General features: G+C 38.7%; 1 protein-coding gene across 7 annotated transcripts in view; it reads right to left on the reverse strand.

Annotated features, from left to right (window-relative positions):
* The window catches only part of LOC131162340 (28 kDa ribonucleoprotein, chloroplastic), a 41,797-nt gene that overhangs the window by 8,504 nt on the left and 14,505 nt on the right, over positions 1–18,788 (reverse strand). The window contains exon 5 of one of the 7 annotated variants that reach the window (XR_009138750.1): positions 4,114–4,202. The exons of 5 other annotated variants lie outside the window; for them this stretch is intronic. The gene's annotated coding sequence lies outside the window, so the exon portion shown is untranslated. Of the gene's footprint in view, positions 1–4,063; positions 4,203–18,788 lie in introns of those variants that run through there. One more of the 7 variants, XM_058118704.1, reaches the window with a different exon arrangement.

Here is an 18,788-nt window from a genome sequence, read left to right on the forward strand (position 1 = left end):
CTCTCCTATATGATGCTTGCAACAAATAGAGAAGCCAAGCCTCCCTTGGTGACACTTGAGTGTTAGATGAAAATTGTTTCAACAATCTTTCAAATGCACATGCATTAGATTCGTATAAAAGAGAACTCAACAAACAGAAGAGAGCACTTCTAAATGCTATCAATGATAACTCACAAGAAAGCTCATCGGGTGCAATAAGAGAGAAACCAACTAATAAGTTCCTTGCCTCAGGCAAAATCCTGCATGTGAAATCAGTGACCTGAAGGCGATCTGTCGCTATGACCATTAACAAGCACTTCTTTCTAAGCTTTCATTCTTAAGTTCTATGATCTAAAAAATCAATACTCTTCCTCACAATACCTGCAGGGTTGGCTTGTTCCTGAACTTAGGATCGCTTAGTATGGGTCAAAATAATGTTCTTGCCTTTGTACCCAGACATGCATTTTCCCCAGCATGGGTAATCACATCAAGATCATCAAACAAATTACACCCTAACACAGGCCACATCCATGATAAACCATATCTTTATAATTCCTTAATTGGATGGATGCAAGGCACCTTTTATTAACCTGTATATTTATCCTGTTTACCTAACTTACTCCAAAAGGATGGGGATGTGGCTCTATCTTAAGGCTTCATTTGCCTAGAGCAGCTTTAGAAACCAGATTCATGCCACTTCCCCCATTGATAACCAACTTCAATGGCCTATCTCCACATTTGATGAAGGTGTGATAAATGTTAGTCCATTTCCACACCTTTGCCCATAGTAATTGCAACACACTTCACCAAACCAACATGGGTATCGTCCTCTTCAAAATTATCAACTAGCTCAACTTAATCTTCTCCTCCAACTCATATAACTTGATCCTCAACCTTGGGTGTGTCATCAGCCACATGTTTTCAAAGCCAAGGCTCACAAGAAACAGCAAGCAATGGCACTACACAATTAAGCTACTAATTTAAGGAGTGCCAACCACTTGACTGAGTGATAGGACTAGGCTCTCCATGCCTGCAGTACTTTCCCTAGAGGTATACTAGGACACAACAGTAGAGTGACAACAACATACCCAGACTGGGGAAAGGATCTAGACTAGTAGGACTCGCTTGAGATGATGATCCACAAGGAATCTTGAGGTACTTCTTTATGATGATGGCTTTTTGGTAGGCTGAATTAGGTGAATACAACTCAACATCTCTACTAATATCCTCATTGAGACCATTAACGAGCTGTAACTACGTGGTACTTATCCTCAACAGTACCACTCATAAGAAAACCCTACTCAAACCATTCCATATAACTAGCTACAGTGGTTGTTTGTGTATTATTCAAGAGTTTACTAGCAAAAAAAGAACTTTCATTCAAGAAGGGGAAGGGTATTTGTCTTTCAGGTTTTGGCTCATCATTTCCCACAGGATAATAGGAGGTTCAAATAATTGGAGGGTCTACTGCACAATTTTCCAATACCTTTAATTTCCATTTTGGTAATTCAAAATTCTTGCCCTCCACTCATTACCACTCAGAAATCAGAATAGTCATCCATCTCCTTTATCCAATCCAAAGAGCAAAGATGCAGTGGTATCTGACTTCCCAGTGTGTCTATGCACATGTGCCTTTACACTCTTAGTAATATCCCTGTAATCCTCATGATCAAACCTAGGTAGGTACCAGCTAGTCTATCACCCTTACTAGGAATTCTTCTGTGATAGTGGCTGCAAAGAGTTATGCAGACACTACGTAGGATCAATCGACCTCCTTAAAATAGCTACCTTCCAAATTTAAGGAAGGGTGTTTATCTAAAATAGGCATAAAATCATGGCTTAAAATAACAGTCCATTACAAAGTGGTGGGAAAAAAATTTGAGGATGATTCTCTTTTTAATGGGCCATTACTTGCGCAGACATTGATGATAGGACTTCAAGCCTAGTTTCTCCTCTGTTTTCAGAGTTGTTCTGCATGATCTCAATTCTTCTCCCTTGGCTTTATAGGGTCTCCTTACCTCTAACAAGTTATTTGTGAAAATGTAGGCCCTGATCTTAAAAGGAACTTCAGCCTATTAAACAAGGTACTGTGCAATTGAAACAGGACATGGCACATAAAAAAAGGTTAAGTTGATGGATGTCCAAACGTGACAACAAGTTACGGAACAAATGATGAAGGATTTCAACAGTACGCTTAAAAGAAAAAGAAATGAGAATAATTATTAGAATTTGGGAGAAGAGAGTCAAATGAAGAAAAGCTACTTCTTCATTTGTGTCGCAGCCAGAGTTTCCAAAAGCTATGATTGAAGGGAAAAATGGGTAAGTCAGTCATCACTTGGTTATCTTTTTGGCAAGACGGAGAGCCAGGGAAAGACAAACATAATTTTGGTCTTCTTCTTCTTGGAAAGCCAGACATCATTTTGGTTCTCCTTCTTCTTCCATCATTGTGTTGTGGCCAGAGTTTCCAAGAGCCATAATTGAAGGGAAAAATGGGAAAGTCAGACATCATTTTGGTTATCTTTTGGGCATGATGGAGAGTCGGTGAAAGACACACAGACTTTCAGTCTTCTTCTTGGAAAGGCAGGCATCATTTTGGTTATCTTTTGGGCATGATGGAGAGTTGGGAAAAGACACAGAATTTCAGTCTTCTTCTTGGAAAGCCAGACATCATTTTGGTTAATCTTTTTGGCAAGATGGAGAGTCGGGGAAAGACACATAATTTCGGTCTTCTTCTTGGAAAGCCAGACAATCTTTTGGGCAAGATGGATAGTCGGGGAAGTCAGACATCATTTTGGTCTTTTCTTCTTCTTCTTCTGTTGTCATCACTGTGTCATGGCCACAGTTTCCAAAAGCCATAATTGAACGGAAAAAGGGACCGTCAGATATCATTCTGGTTATCTTTTGGGCAAGATAGAGAGTCAGGGAATTTCAGACATCATTTTGGTTAGGAAAAGTCAGTTTGATTCTTTCAAGATGTATTAGAAAGGTAGTTAGATTTCAGTTGGTTAGATACAATTGTTTGATAAATACATTGAAGAAAAAATATGATATGTTGGATGAAATGAAAGAAGATAAATCCAGGAGTATGTTCTCATTCAGAATGTATAATTGTATCTGTTAAAGTTTGATATAGATTGTCGGCCCACAACCTAACAGCTTAAGCTTTTAGGTAAAGTCATAAACTGAAATGGTATCTGACCTATGGTTGCCAGGAGGTCTAGGATTCTAGTCTTGTTGACTGCATTTTATTGTGCAGTGGTTAAAATGTATTGTAATCAGTTCTATTTATCATTTATTTATCTCTCACGTACAATCGGGCTGCATGTGCAGGGGAGTGTTAAAGCTTACTATAGATTGTTGGCCGAAAACCTAACAGCTTAAGCTTTTAGGTAATCAAAGAGTTTCAAAGCATTTTGTGAGATGGGGAGCAGCAGCAGCTGCAGCAATGATGGTGAAAGAGACAAGGTTCAAGCCCATTGAATATCAACTTAGAAGGCAGAAGCTGCAATTCAATTACTGACAGGATTAGCGTTTACAATTGTGAATTCAACAGTTGAAATGAGACATCAAAAGGCTTCATGAAGGAAGCAAATGCTGATTTGATGAGTTAACAAGAAACTTATTTCAATAAGGAAAAGGTCGTATTTCTGCATGGAAAATCCTTACATCAGATGAGTGTGCTCACAAATCTGGAAGATGAACAAAATTGTTACTTCATGCAGCAGCTAAAGGACAGCATTTAAAAAATTTGGTGAGAGAAATTACGAACATTTCATGGAAGATTTTTTAACACAACTGGGAAACTGGATTTGTTAGATTACCACTTTACCTAAAAGCTCAAGACGTTAGGTTGTGGGCCAATAGTGTATATCAAAATTTAAAACTCCCCCAAACGTGCAGCCCAACAGCACGTGGACAATAAATGCGGGCAACAAGACCCAAGATCTCCTGGTAACTAGATTTGATACCATGTTAGACTACCACTTTATTTAAAAGCCTAAGCTGTTAGGTTGTGGACAAATAATGTATATCAAGCTTTAGCAGGATAAGTAGCTGATTACTGGTCACCAACAGAGATTTCTAAAGCTCAAACCTCTGATGACTGCAACTACAGTAGGTTCGTATGAATACTACCTCGTTTCAAGCTTCATCAGGGGCCTTCAGGAAGATGTAAACTCTGGTTCAAATGCACACCTACTTTATTGAAATTTGAACGGACAAATCTGCAAGAGAAACCAAGTTTTTCCATAAACTCCAACCAATTCACTGACCTCCTTTAAAAAAAACATGTTTTATAACTCCTACAATCATAAGTCACAAGTACACTCTTCAATCTAATAAAATACCAAAAACCAACTTGACAAAGGATCTATTCGAGTTTGGACCCTTTACTTTTCAGAATACTAGAAAACCGGTTCCTATGAATCCTCAGAATATGAGGAAATACTGGTTATGCTTCAAATGAGGAATTTGATCCTAGGCACAAATGTAAAAATAATAAGCTTGTTTTTGATAGAGGAAGAGAAGCGTATTAAGTTTGAAGGTAGGAAATTGTTGAAAGAGCTTCAAAGAACGAAGGAAAAAAATATATATATGGGAACGTGCACTATAGAAAAATCTCAAAAATGTTTGAACTTTGACAGAAAGGCTTCAAAGAAAAGGGGGAAGGAAATTCAAAAATGCTCATCGAAGGATAATCTTAAAACTGTTTGAAAGGCTCCTACAGGAGAGAAAAACCAGAGGAGGGGGGAAGAAAGAGGGAGGGCTCAAAAGAAAATGGAAGAGCTTGTAAAAATGTGATTTGGAGGATCCATTCATCCATCACTACAAGAAGTCAAGGCTTCAAATAAATGGGAAAAAAAAAATATCTGCATGAGGAGGTAGGTGATGTAGGACAGATATTAGAATTTGTATATATAGATAGAATTGAGAGAACTAGAAGCAGAAGGAGAAGGAGAAGAAGATAAGAAGAAGAGAAGAAGAAGAGCAGAAGCAGCAGCAGCAGTGGGGAGACAACAGAAAAAGAACTGAGAAGGGGAAGAACAGAACAGAACAGAGGTGAGAGAAAAAATCAGAAGAGAGATAAGAGAAGGAAGAAGAAGAAGAAGATAAGAACCTGCGGGTGAGAGAGAGAGAGAGACAGGGAGGAAACTGCAATCTGATTCAAATAATAACTGTACATCCACTAGCATGTCCAGCGCATAAACCACTAATACAACAAACACATTTTTACAAATAGGACCCAACTAAACACATAATTACAAATACTAAAAGAAGTCTAAAAAAATACAAATAGGTCCTCCATACACCTTGCCTTAAACCTTCCTAAACCTACGCCTAAAATACATGCGCCGAGTGGGCAGCCGAGGGGGCATAGGTGGTCCTCCATCATTCTCCCCCAGCTGAAAGGAACTCTGCTCCACAGAGTGGGACTGCAAATATGACTCCAGCAAGTCAGCAGCATTTTCTCAGACATCATTCTCAGCAAGCCATGTAGCATCTGACTCAGGGGCAGGGTGGCCACTCAATTGAACCGAGTAGCGGTGAAAACCACCGTGAGGAGACGTCACAAACTCGTCATCCAAGATAGACTCCACTGTTTCCTGTGGTCAAGAAATAGAGGGAAGCTGAGGAGCTGCTAAACCTGCATGAGCATCAAATGGCAAACCAAGAGGCTCAAAAGTGCCTTGGTAAGGTGTCAAATCCTCTACATTAAAAACTGGACTAATGGTCACATGAGTAGGTAAATCAAGTAAATATGCATTAGGTCCAAGTTTCTTAAGGATGAGGAAAGGACCAATGGCACGAGCATGAAGCTTTTTAAATGAATATCTACGGTAGCGCTCAGGTCTAATGTGAACCATAACACTATCACCTGCATTAAACTCTATAGCCTACAATGTGCATCTGCAGCAAGCTTATAATCCATATTACTCATAGCAAGTTTTTGCCTAACCTCAGCATGCAGCTCATGAATGTGATGGACAAAAGACTCAGCAAGCTCAGAAATACAGTCATCTAGATGCAAAGGAACAAGATCAATGGGTGCACAGGGTTTGTACCCGAATACACACTCAAAAGGACTCTTAGCTGCAGACCTATTCACAGAATTATTATAAGCAAACTCAACAGTAGGTAGCACCAAGTCCAAATTGCCCCTTTTTCTCCCACAACACACCTAAGTCAGTCACCAAGACTGATTCACAACCTCAGTCTGCCCATCAGTTTGGGGGTGGCAGGTAGTAGAAAACGAGTCCCACACATTTTCCAAAGCATCTTCCAAAAGTAGCTGAAGAACTTGATACCCATATCAGACACTATGGAGGTTGGCAACCCATGCAATTTGACGACCTCTCTAAAGAACAATTTAGCTACATGAGATTCATCAGAAGTCTTATTACATGGAATGAAATGTGCCATCTTGGAGAATCTGTCAACAACAACAGATATGGAATCATGTCCCCAGGCTATTTTGGAGAGTCCAAGAACAAAACCCATACTTAAGTCACTCCAAGGCATGTGTGGTAATGATATAGGGTTATAAACGCACGTGTTGTGCCTCTTAGCCTTGGCTAACCGACACATGCAACGCGTTGCTAAGACACTATCCTCGCGACATCCCTCTTTAAGGAAGGCCAATAAAACCTATCCTCAACTAAGGCAATGGTTTGATCCCTCCCTATGACCAGCTAACCCTCCAGCATGCAATTCCCAAACTAAAAGATCTCTAAAGGAAGTACAGGAATGCATAACCTAGTACCTTTAAATAGGTATCCCTCCCAAATGTTCAAATCTACAAATCCCTACGGTGGCCATCACTCACCTCCTGAAAGATAATCCCAAAATCAGGGCAAGTGGAGTACTCATCCTTCAGATGATCAAATCCAATGACATTAGCTCTCAAGATATGTAGAACAATTGCTACCCTACTAAGGCCATCAGCCACTTTATTCTTTACACTGAGACGATGCTTAAGAACAAAAGTGTACTCATCGAGGAACCCCAAACCAACCAGCATGCTTCGCATTCAACTTCTTCTACGAGCTTAGGTATCACAAAGAGTAAAAACTCTTGGGGTAACAAGTAGTATCTCCAATGTTGGAGGGATCTCACTACAGCATAAAACTTTTTATCATATGTGCTATATCTTTGTTTGGCATCTAAGAGTTTTTCATTGAAAAATGCTGTAGGATGTCCCTCCTGATTCAAGACCCCACCTATACCTATCCCAGAGGCAATCACAAGCCACCTCAAAAACTCTACTAAAGTTCAGATGCCTAAGATCATGTGCTTTGGACATCTTCTATTTGACCTCTCTAAAAGCTCTAGCAGCTAATGGGGTCCAATGAAACTCTCCTTTCTTCAAACACTCAGTGATAGGAGCCATGATGATGCCAAAATGCATTATGAATAGCCCTCTCTCTCTCTCTCATCTATAACCTGATCCTTACCATCGGGAAAATCGCTAGTCTCACACTCTAAAGCTAAATCTTGTTGGGGACAACAAGCAGCAATATGACCTCAAGCATGGCAACAATGACATTGCACAAATGAGCTACTAGCTTGAGGAATACTAGGTCCACTAGAGCGAACAACATGATGTGACTTTATTTGCTTTGCAGAACGCTCTAGAGGGGTAGGCTGAGGGATGGTAGGCCTAAGGAAAGGATTTGGATTGACATGACTTACTCACCTGAGATGAAAACCTACGAGAGCTCTTGAGTAATAGGCCGTTTCTAAAGACTCTGGAGAGAATTACTCAACCTCTCGCCTGACATACTCCTTAAACCATTCAAAATCCTAGCTACAATGTGATGTGTGACCTCAACAACATCACTCCAAAGCATTAGTTCCTTAAATCAATCAATGTAGCTAGCTATAGTAGTGGTTTGTTTATGGCTCACGAGCTCGTTGAACAATTGACTCTTAAAGGGAGAAAGGATGTACTTTTCTTTCAATCATTGTCTCATTACTTCTGATCGGGTAATAGGAGGTTCACCTAACTGTTCCAGGGTTTGTTGTACAATTTGCCAATACTTTTTTGCCAGTCCTACAAGTTTCATCTTGGCAAATCGAACTTTGTCCTCGCCCTGTATATACTACTAATTAAAGAAGTCCTCCATCTACAATACCCAATCTAAAAAGGAGCTTGGGTCGAGTTTCCCACCCTAAGCACGCACATCCACCTTGACCTTTTTTGTAACATCGCCAGTCTTCCCAACCCTGCCTAGGGGAATGTGGAGCATGCCAAGGGTTAGTTTGGTACCCTACATCATTAAACTCTTCAAGGTTACCTTCCTCAAACCTAGACTCTAGATTAACTTGAGGCTGGAGGGGCTGAACTAGCCTACTGGTCTGTTTTGGAGCTTGACACATATTGGGGAGTCGTTAGGGTGCCTAATAGATGGCTCTATGTCTTCCATAAGAGGACTTTTACCTAACATCCTCAAGACTTGGTCAAACTGCTGTGTGAGGCGCTCAAACTTTTGGTCCACACACTCCTTAAGAGTGTTTAATTAGACAGACAAGGACTAGGTGTCATTTGGTGCAAGTTCAGTGGAATTGGGGTCAATGGTTTTGATGGTGGCCATGGTTAATGCAATATGCTGCAAGTATGCGAGAAGGACTAAACTTGACTATGAATGATATGAAACCTAAAATTACTACAATGCACAAACATAAAGCTATAGAACATAATGCATAAAAATGGATGTGGTCTCACATAACATGGCAACGTGGGATTGACTATGTATGGATATGAACAAGGATGCTATGATGAGTTAGATAGGAAAATTTAAGACAAAGGGCAGATTTTTTTTTTTTAAAGCGTAATAAGAAACTTGGAATTATGCAACTATGAATTTCCCTAGTCATACAAACAACAGTCAAGGAAATGTGAGAGTTTGTTCACCCTACCAAGGAATTGGAGCACAATTTGACTTTACCATCGAATTACAATGTTAGTCCAGCAATTTCTCAAGTCCTTACTGTCCGATTCTCAGGAAAACAACCGTCAAAAAGTAGCTGGAACTCGATCTGAATGCTGACAATACTTCAAAAGTCTGAAATTTGCTCAGGCAGCCTAATATTAGGCTGTATTTGATCTTAGGAATGCAAACCAAACTTGATAACTCAGTTTCTCCACAGAAAGGAAAGCATCATAATCTCTGGAAACTGTTCAAATTCTCAAGGCAGGAAGCAATATCTCGCGAGTCTGGGAAAAACAGGGGAATTCCAGCAGCTTCCCCATGTGCATGAGTTGCCAGTGATGGACCTCCAGTGATGGGGTTCAGGCTAGGGTTAGATCAGTGGAGCTGTAGCACAAAAAAACAAATGCAGAAAATAGGGTATTTAAAAGGGCTGCCGGCTGGGGTAGTTTCAGGTGGCATGTGGGGGCCACTCCCTTATCAGATGGAGATGATATTGCAAAGGAAGGGGTTTTGGGGGTGTCTGATTGCGGTGGTAAAGGAGCTGTTGTGGTTTGGTTGGTGGAAAAGGGTGCTTGAATTTTAGGGACACGACTGGTATTTTCTGGGAAGTTTTGGCAGTGCTACAATGTTTGAATTTCTGGGAATTCTAACTTCGAATGGCTGCGTGGCGATTGTGGTGTGCTCTGATACCAATTTGATGTAGGATAGATATTAGAATTTACATGTAGATAAAATTGAGAGAATTAGAAGAAGAATATAAGAAGATAAGAAGATAAGAAGAAGAAAAGCAGCAGCAGCAGCAGTGGGGAGACAGAGCAGAAAGAAATGAACAGAGAAGGGGAAGAACAGAACAGAGGTTAGAAACAGAATCGGAAGAGAGATAAGAGAAAAAAGAAGGAGAACAGAGGAGGAAGAAGAAGAAGATAAGAACCCGCGAGAGAGAGAGAAGGAAAGAAACTGCAATTTGATTCAAACAATAACTGTACATCCACTAGCATGTCCAGCACTCACTAATACAACACATATTTACAAATAGTACCCAACTAAACACATAATTGTAAAAACTAAAATAATTCTCTAAAAAAAATACAAAGAAGTCCTCCATACACATCTTTCCTAAACCTACGCCTAAAATACATGTGTTAAATAGGCAGCCTAGAGGGCATACGTGGTCCTCCATCAGTAGGGAATGCTGATCTGCAGGAATTTTTGGCAGTGCTTGATAAAAATTTCCTGGGGCAGGCAAAAACACATTAATTGGAAGCCATTTCAATGTATTAGAGAATGATGCAGCAATCTCTCAATCATTTCCTTTAAACTTCAATCAATAGAAACAGTGGAGAATCTTCGTTCAATCTCAACCTCCTTTCTTCAATCCTAGTGGGCAAGGATCAGGATGAGGCTCATTCTGTTAGAATCTTTCTACAACAAAAGGACTAGCATAGTCAATTTCTCTTAAAACCTGGATTAAAATGAATGGAGTATTATATCTAGGCCCATAATGGTTGGTCAACACAATCTTTCGGCACCAATGGCTGCGCCTCATGTGTAGCTGACCATGATGGATAGGGCTGCATTTCGTTTATACAGAATCACAAGGAGAGGTCCTAACCCTCACTCTAGCATGCAATTGTAGTTGTGCATCAACCTACAATTTCGAGAGAAGGGAGAAGGGAAGAGCGCTGTTTGCTCTCCTCACACATACATAATCTCAAGCCCCAAGCAACCAAGAACACAACTATGGGTTCATTTTTTTTATAGAAAAATAAATTCATTAGATTAAGAAAGAATGTACAATCAGGAGAGAAGACATCTCCTAAACGGAATCTGGGAATTCCTAGAAAAACAGAACAAAAAAAAGAAAGAAAAAATACAGAAAACACAAATAAGCACGCCCTTAGAAGTGACTTCCAATTCTGCTGAACACCTGTCAAACACATCCTGTTACAATTTCCATTGTCCACACACCAAAAGAAGCCATAAAAAGCACTTCATCTCACACCAACCAATATGAAATCTTCTTCCCTGAAAAAATACGTAAATTACGTTCCATCCGCAAGCCCCATGGCACTGCAAGTAAAGCACAATTCCATAAAGCAATACGTTGCTTCCTCCTTCCAAACCCCACAAAAGATATTGCTAAGAACTCCTCCACTGATCTCAGACAAACCCAGCTTTCTCCAAACTAATTAAATAACTTATTCCAAACCTTCCATGCAAAATCGCAATGCAAGAAAAGATGTGAAACAGATTCTGAACAATCAAAACAAAGCATACATATGACAGGGGATAGAGCCTTTAAAGGTCTCCTCATCTACAACAAGTCATTAGTATTTATTCCATTAAGCAAAAGAAATGCTTTGATTTTATAGGGGATTTTGACCTTCCAGACTACTTTGTAAAGTAGAAAGGAATGAATTGGTACCAAGCAAGAAATCAAAGAAAGGTTTACACGAAAAAACACCCGAGGAACCCAACAATCAAGATCAACTATCATCCTCAAGAGACATCCTACAATTGTTCAACATAACCAACAAAGACGATAATTCAATAGTTTCCCTATCATTCAAGGCTCTCCTAAAATGAAAATCCCAAGAAAGTAGAGGACCACCTGAATCTACAATAAAAGAAGAAAAGGAATCATTTTGGCCTAAGCTCAAACAAAAATTCAGTGCACTGAATCTTGATGAACTAGAAACACATTTTGGTTTGTTCAAGAAAATTCAGTGCACCCATGCTCGTCATTTAAGACTGGATAATCTAGATTTAATCACACAGTTAAAATATTATTTATCAATTGAAATTGGTACAGTTCCCATTATAGTTGTGCACATAACCGAGCTTAGCTTTTTTTTTATTTTTTTTATTTCTTCTTTCAACTTTTCAAGCTATTAAATCCTGATGTCTGTTTTTTATGCTTTCCACTTTACTTGTATGATGATTAATGATGAAAGTGATTTGTTCCTTTTTTTTTTTCAGGATTTCTTATGTTTTCACTGAAGGAGAAATATGGAGGTCTCTTTCTATAGATAACAGAAAAACAAATCCATTAAGAAAAGAAATAATTGCAAGGAGAGGAGGATAAGAAATTTTCCAAAAACAAAACAAAATTGCACAAAGCCACCCTCCGATCCCTTTAAGAACCCCAAAAACCCCAAAAGAATGAACCCAAACTGAAGCGAAAAAAGATAACTTTCTCTGAGAGCAAACTCAAAGAAGTCTTTTGTTCTTTGAAAATTCTAACATTCCTTTCAAGCCAAAGAATCTGCAAAACAGCATGCATAACACAGTTCAAAAAATTCCTTCCTCTACTAGTCTTCTAGAAACCCCAAGATTTCACCAACAAAAAATCATGGCATTTTGTGGAGCCATCCAAACCTCACCATAACAAGAAAATAAGTTGTTCCATACCTCAACATCCGATGGAAAAGCTGACCAATAGTCTCATTTAGCTCATGGCACAGCATATGAATCGGCTGAGAGCTTTATAAGGTCTTATTTGTGGCCAACCGTTCACATTAATCCTATTGAGAACAAGAGTCCAAATCCAAAGCCTAGCATCCCCACTTAGCACACCCAAAAGGCAAGTAAACTCGTCAACCTCTCTTTCATTAAGACTCCTAAAGAAATGGAAATCCCAACAAATAGAAAGCTGAAATTGTTCTACTAGTCTTCCAGAAACCCCAAGATTTCACCAACAAAAAATCATGGCATTTTGTGGAGCCATCCAAACCTCACCATACCAAGAAAAAATGTTGTTCCATACCTCAACATCCGATGGAAAAGTTGACCAATAGTCTCATTTAGCTCATGGCACAGCATATGAATCGGCTGAGAGCTTTATAACGTCTTATTTGTGGCCAACCGTTCACATTAATCCTATTGAGAACAAGAGTCCAAATCCAAAGCCTAGCATCCCCACTTTGAAATAGGGAGCAAAAGAATTTAGCACACCCAAAAGGCAAGTAAACTCGTCGACCTCTCTTTCATTAAGACTCCTAAAGAAATGGAAATCCCAACAAATAGAAAGCTGAAATTGTTGCATTATGAACGGAAGAAAGTCTAAACAAATGCAGCACCAACAACTCCAATGATGTCTCACCCACGCAAGTATCCTCCCAAAAACAAAATTTTTCACTGTTACCCACCATAAGATGTGTAAGAGGAAAGGGAAGACAAGCTACCTGGGAAAACAAGCTTCGAGGGGCTTGCATGAGTAACTTTGCCACTCCCCTTGGTATCTAACTGTAACGACAAATTTCATGCCTTAAAAATAAAGAAAAGAAAATCAAAATAATGTTAATTTACTTTATAATGAATAAAAGAATAGGTACAATCTCAGTATATTTTATAATAAAGTAAAATACCCTCCGATTTAATCTCCTTGAAAATGTATCCACTGATTTGAAGCCTTGAGGAGCGTGTTCCCAAAGACAATGATGGATCTGCCGAAAGATCAATTTGATGCTTTGTAAATAGTGAATTTCCCTAATCTGGAATTCATTTGACCAGATCTATTGATTTGATAAAATGTGTGATGAATCTTTCCAAGGATCAATTTGATGATCTACTAAAGGTGAATTGGTTCAATCTTTGATCTGTATGGATGGGATCTGCCAATTTGAGGGTTTGATATTGTTGCCAATTGAATTGATGGTAAATCATCCGGATGATCAATTTCACGATCTACGAAAGTTGGATTGGCCTAATCTTGGATCAATTTAACAAGATCTGTTGATTTGATAAAATTAACAATTCATTGGAGAATCGATCTCGATATGATCTTCTTTAGCGCGAGCTTAATCACAAGCAATGGATATTTGATTCTTCAATTGTCGGGATTACCAAAGAGTGAAGATTGATCCTTGCTTCTTCCTTTTTTCTCCCATGTCAAGTCCCTTTCTCTTCTTCTATTTTTCTTATTCCCCCACCCACCCCCCCGACCCCCACCCCGCGCGCGGGCGCCGCGGGGGAAAAAAACAGAAAACATAGAGAATATTTATAGGTAAAATTAGGGCTGTGGAAACCCTGGAAAGTTGCATAAAAATTTGCAAAATGGGACAACTTTGTTGCAAGCCCAAGATTCTTTTTATGAATAAAGACCATAATTTATTGGGTTCATTAAAATAATTAACCAAATATGTTTTATTTTAGCAAATTTTAAATTAATTTTAGGAATTAGTATTTTTTTAATGCCTACAAATGCCCCCACTTCAAGACTTGACTGCATACAATGCCAAAGTGTAGTGAAGTCGAGTTTTGAAGAGAAAAAATTTTTAAGCATTTATTTATTTATTTTTATCAAATTTTTTTTAAGAAGTCCACCTTGAGCTCTTTCTGAATTTGATGTATGACCATACAAATCCATACAAGCAGGCTTTGATCTTGCCAATAGAGTGAGCTTTAATCTTGCTAAACATAAATAGCTCCCATAATTATATAAGCCCCAGACCCTCCTTGACAGCAGCACTATATATACATACATATATATATATATATATATATATATATATATTTTTGCTGAGAGCTTTTCTTGTTTTTGTGTATTTGCATTTCTAGGCGGTGTGAAGGCCTCAATTGAAAGGAGTGTAGCATCCAACAATCTTCCAGTTAAAGGCAAAGGTGCCTCTTTTTCCTTCTTCATTCTTTTTTTTTTTTTTTAATATTCGTGCTTTCATGTATATATTTGTTTGCATCAGCAAATTTTCATGCTTCTCAAAATATCTTGCAATGGACCTAGAATTTGTGCATCTGCATTACTATGGACCTAGAATTCCCATTCCACAGATCTTTCAGAATTCGTAAGATCATCTGGCTTCACCAAACATAATAAAACACACCTGTAATTGGCATATATGCTTCTTCCTTTAACTGCTGGATTGGTTTCCCAAAATCAAAGAACCCTTTCCTTGTTATTCAAAGAAACATATAGAATAATAAGAAAAAGTTAATCCAAGCATTTGTAGGTCGTGCATTTCTTATGGTCAAAATTTGTACAGAGTTTATAAGCTATTCCAGCGCACTTCAACACTTGGGTCACCTGTAGTACATTACAACATGCACCCATCCAAAGATTGTAGGAAAAATAATTTGGAATATTTTGTTCTGCCATATGCTGAATAACTAAAAGTTCTTTCCCAACTTGAGACAAGGCTACGATCTTCTCAACCTTGGTAAATGAGTGAGGGCTCACAATCAGCATATGTCCGGCTTCATCATTCAAACCTCTTTCTTTCTTTTTTTTGTGATCTTTCTTTTTGTGACCTTGAAGTCCATCATTGTTAAATGTTTTTACAGCAATGGTAAACCCTGTACCAGGTTTTACTGGAGCAGATTCAGTCTTATTGACCCAACCTTTTTTGAAAAAAAAAACACTATCCAAATCCATCCTCACCAAGAAGACTTTCAGGTCTAAAATTTCTTGTAGCTAACTTCCGCTTGTTAAAAGTGATTTTTTAGACCTGGGAAGCAACTTTTAGTTCCCCGCCAATGTTGGGAGTGGATGGGATGCTTTCTGCATTGCTGGTGATTAAAGAGGATCCAAATGGAGCTATATTGTGTGTGTGTGTGTGTGTGTGTGTGTGTATAAAGTTAATGCTGGAAGGATGGGTGAGAATTAAAGCGATCTCATTTGCATGAGGGAGTCACATCAAAGTTAAATATATTAACCCGATTGCCTTGGATCCTAGATGTGTGTGTGTGTGTGAGTGTGTGTATTACATAATGCATGATGCACTTTATAATATATATACATATACACATACATACATATAATATATATATATATCATATTATATATTATATAATATGGTATATAAGTGCATATATATCATATACCTATATTCACCACAAACTTGAATGCGTACCCACATTTTTTCCCCTTTTATTTCATGCAGAATTTTACTTTCCACCTTGTTGTGTTGTATTGCACACATGCTTAGGTACTTAATTTAAATATTCTTGGTGTCAGGAATTTTTTTCTAATAGTACGACAATCTTGTATTTGACTCCAACTAGTGCATGCTTGACATTGGCATCATTGAAAACCATCCCCCACATTGGGCTTCATACTGCCATTTTCTTTTGAGAGTTGTTTCGAGCTCACGAGGTATGTCATTCTCCATAAAATGCACATATTTTCTTTCTTGCAGTAAGGGCTGACCACCTTGGGTCTCTTGCAGTAGAGACTTCGTTCAAAGTTTAATCACAGCAGAATTCACGCTACGACACAAGTGATAATCAACTCGAGCACTATTTATCTTAGTCCCTTGTCAAATGACACTGTTGTCAAGTGATATTGGTTACATCATGTGCATTACTTGTGACAATTGGATCATTCCAAATATTTTTGGGAATTGTTTTTTACATTTCTTTTGCTTGTTTTTAATATAATGCTTGCCTATGAACCGCACATAATTTGCTAGATTTTCTTTAGCATGGACATACAGGTTTTATATGTCGCAATTTATGAAGCAAACCATTTTGGCCATTGTCAAGGAACACGGGTGGCAATGACTCCTAAAGAATACCCTTATTTTACTGAGGTTAGTTCAGGACAAGGATCGATCATAGAAGTTTTTGTTGATAAGAGACAACATACACGAGGCAAATGAAAAGCCCACAAAACGCCCTTATCACACACCAGTCAATGGCAGTTGCTCTAAGGATTGGGGTTCAGACACTGCATCTCTCTATCATTTAGATAAGTGAACATTAGAAGAAGGAGATGAAATAATTCTTTGAGGCCAAGGAGCACTAACAAAGGACTTAGTAAAACCGTTCTGAAGCTGCAACGGAGCCATCACAAAGCAAAGACAATTACACATTTTCCAGCTATTTTGGGTCAGTGCATTGTCTCACATGAGGCAAGCTGGGATGGATCTGAATCTTCTGGAAATTTTGCTCCTTGTGGAAGTTACTAGGAATGGGCAGAGCTTGTTCTAGGAAGAAAAGAAATTATGTTAACTGATGGAGTTTATAATGGCATAACTACTTCAATGTTGGTATATAATCGATGCCCTCATATAATTCGAGCTCTCTGTGAATTATGGTGCCCAGGAACTAACTCTTTTCATACCTCCCAAGGTGAAATTTCTATCGGCTTATGGGATTTAAAGGTGAATGGAGGACTTCCTATTGCAGGCGAATTTTCAATGAAGTGACTCCTAGTTGTGAAGAAATCACAAGTCTCAATAAGCGCTCTCTGAGCCTATCCTTCCTTTCAGTTGCAGGTTTCTCTTTTATGGATATCATCTTATAAGATCAAAACGAAATTGGTACAACTCATCACACCATCACAGAGCTACTATCTGATCTTGAATTGATTTTTGGTTTCGTGCTGACTTAAAATATGACAATCCATTTTCTTTTGCCAAAGATAGAAGATCTACTAGGGGTGCACATATTCCTTCAGGAATTCTAAGACATTGCAAGCGAACATGACAGGAAGATGAGGTATTTGGTGACTTGGGGGTCAACAGTGACAATGAGAATGAGGTACATTTAGCTACATGTTTGGCAACTTGGTTATGTATCTTTGTTCTTCCTAGTTAAAGCGGGGCATTCATCAGACCTAAGACCTTTAAGGTAGCATGCTACATGGTTAAAGGTGTTTGCTTTCGTCTTACTACTCCAGTTCTAGCTAGTATTTATAATGGCTTGAATCGTATAGCTAGTTTTGAAGGACCTGGACAAAGTCTGGCAATACTCCCATGGCATTATATGCATTTGCTCCCCTAATTTTCATCTCTCAATGTCAGTGTCGGTCCAGCAAAGTGCTTTCACATGGATAGCATCATATTTTGGGACATACAATGAATCCAAACATGCACCAGTTATTCCTTGAATGTGTCGTTATGGAGGTCTCAATCAATGTAAAATCTATACAACTGTCAAAAGTTGGGAAATTATCCAACAATTAAGTGGGTTTTCTTGGAAAGCTACACGTCTAATTGAATATTCAAGGGCAATACTTGTCAATGCCATCAATACTTGCCACTTTAGCAGATAATTTGGATATTGTCCAGATATTCAAGGGAATTAACCAAAGAAATACGAACCGCAACACTTCAGGATCTGGTTTGATTATGGCGATGTAGCTTGTTTAGAGGTCCATCTTGTAAAATAGTTGTTTGTCCGTTCATTCCACCATATTCTCATTACAAGATGATTTGATCGATGGTGGAACAATGCTACTAAGGAATATTTTCAAAAAAGCTTGTCTATATTGAAATACAGTGGACGTACCGATTTTTGTATCTCCACCACTCAATCCTGAAGGCGAATAAAATAGTAAATCCGAAGGTGTAGATGATATCATTGTAGATATCCCTCCACAAAGATACGATTCTCTAGAGAAAGGTTAATTACACCAAAGGTGCCAACCATGAAAAAGGTGCATTTTAATGTTGAACCTAGTCACCCTATTCATGACGGCAATGACCATGATAGTGACTGATGCAATCCTTGAAGGCTCAAGAAACCAAACGGAAATTTGTCTCCAAAGAAAGCCAAGCATGCAAGTGATTACGAGAAAAAAGAGAAAGCTCCGCTAATAATTCCTATTATTGAAGCTCACGTAATCAAACTTCGATCTATTACGTCCCACCATTGTCTCTGATGATGATGATGATGCTTTGCCTATTAGAACATTATTAGATCAAGGAAAGGAGAGACAGGCAAACGAAGCTGCCGTAACTAAATGCCTAATATGCAAAACATATCAAGGAATGAGCCCTCAATGAGTTCTATAAGGAGCACAGATCATCCAGAGCTATTAACTAATCAGCTACCTGGGGTCCTTGCCTCAAGGTCTGCAACTATACCTTTCGCACCCGCTTCACCACAGCCACTTATTACTACTGACGCAAGAACTGAGCA

The sequence above is a fragment of the Malania oleifera genome, chromosome 8 (genome assembly GCF_029873635.1).
Source record: "Malania oleifera isolate guangnan ecotype guangnan chromosome 8, ASM2987363v1, whole genome shotgun sequence".
Taxonomy (NCBI): Eukaryota; Viridiplantae; Streptophyta; class Magnoliopsida; order Santalales; family Ximeniaceae; genus Malania; species Malania oleifera.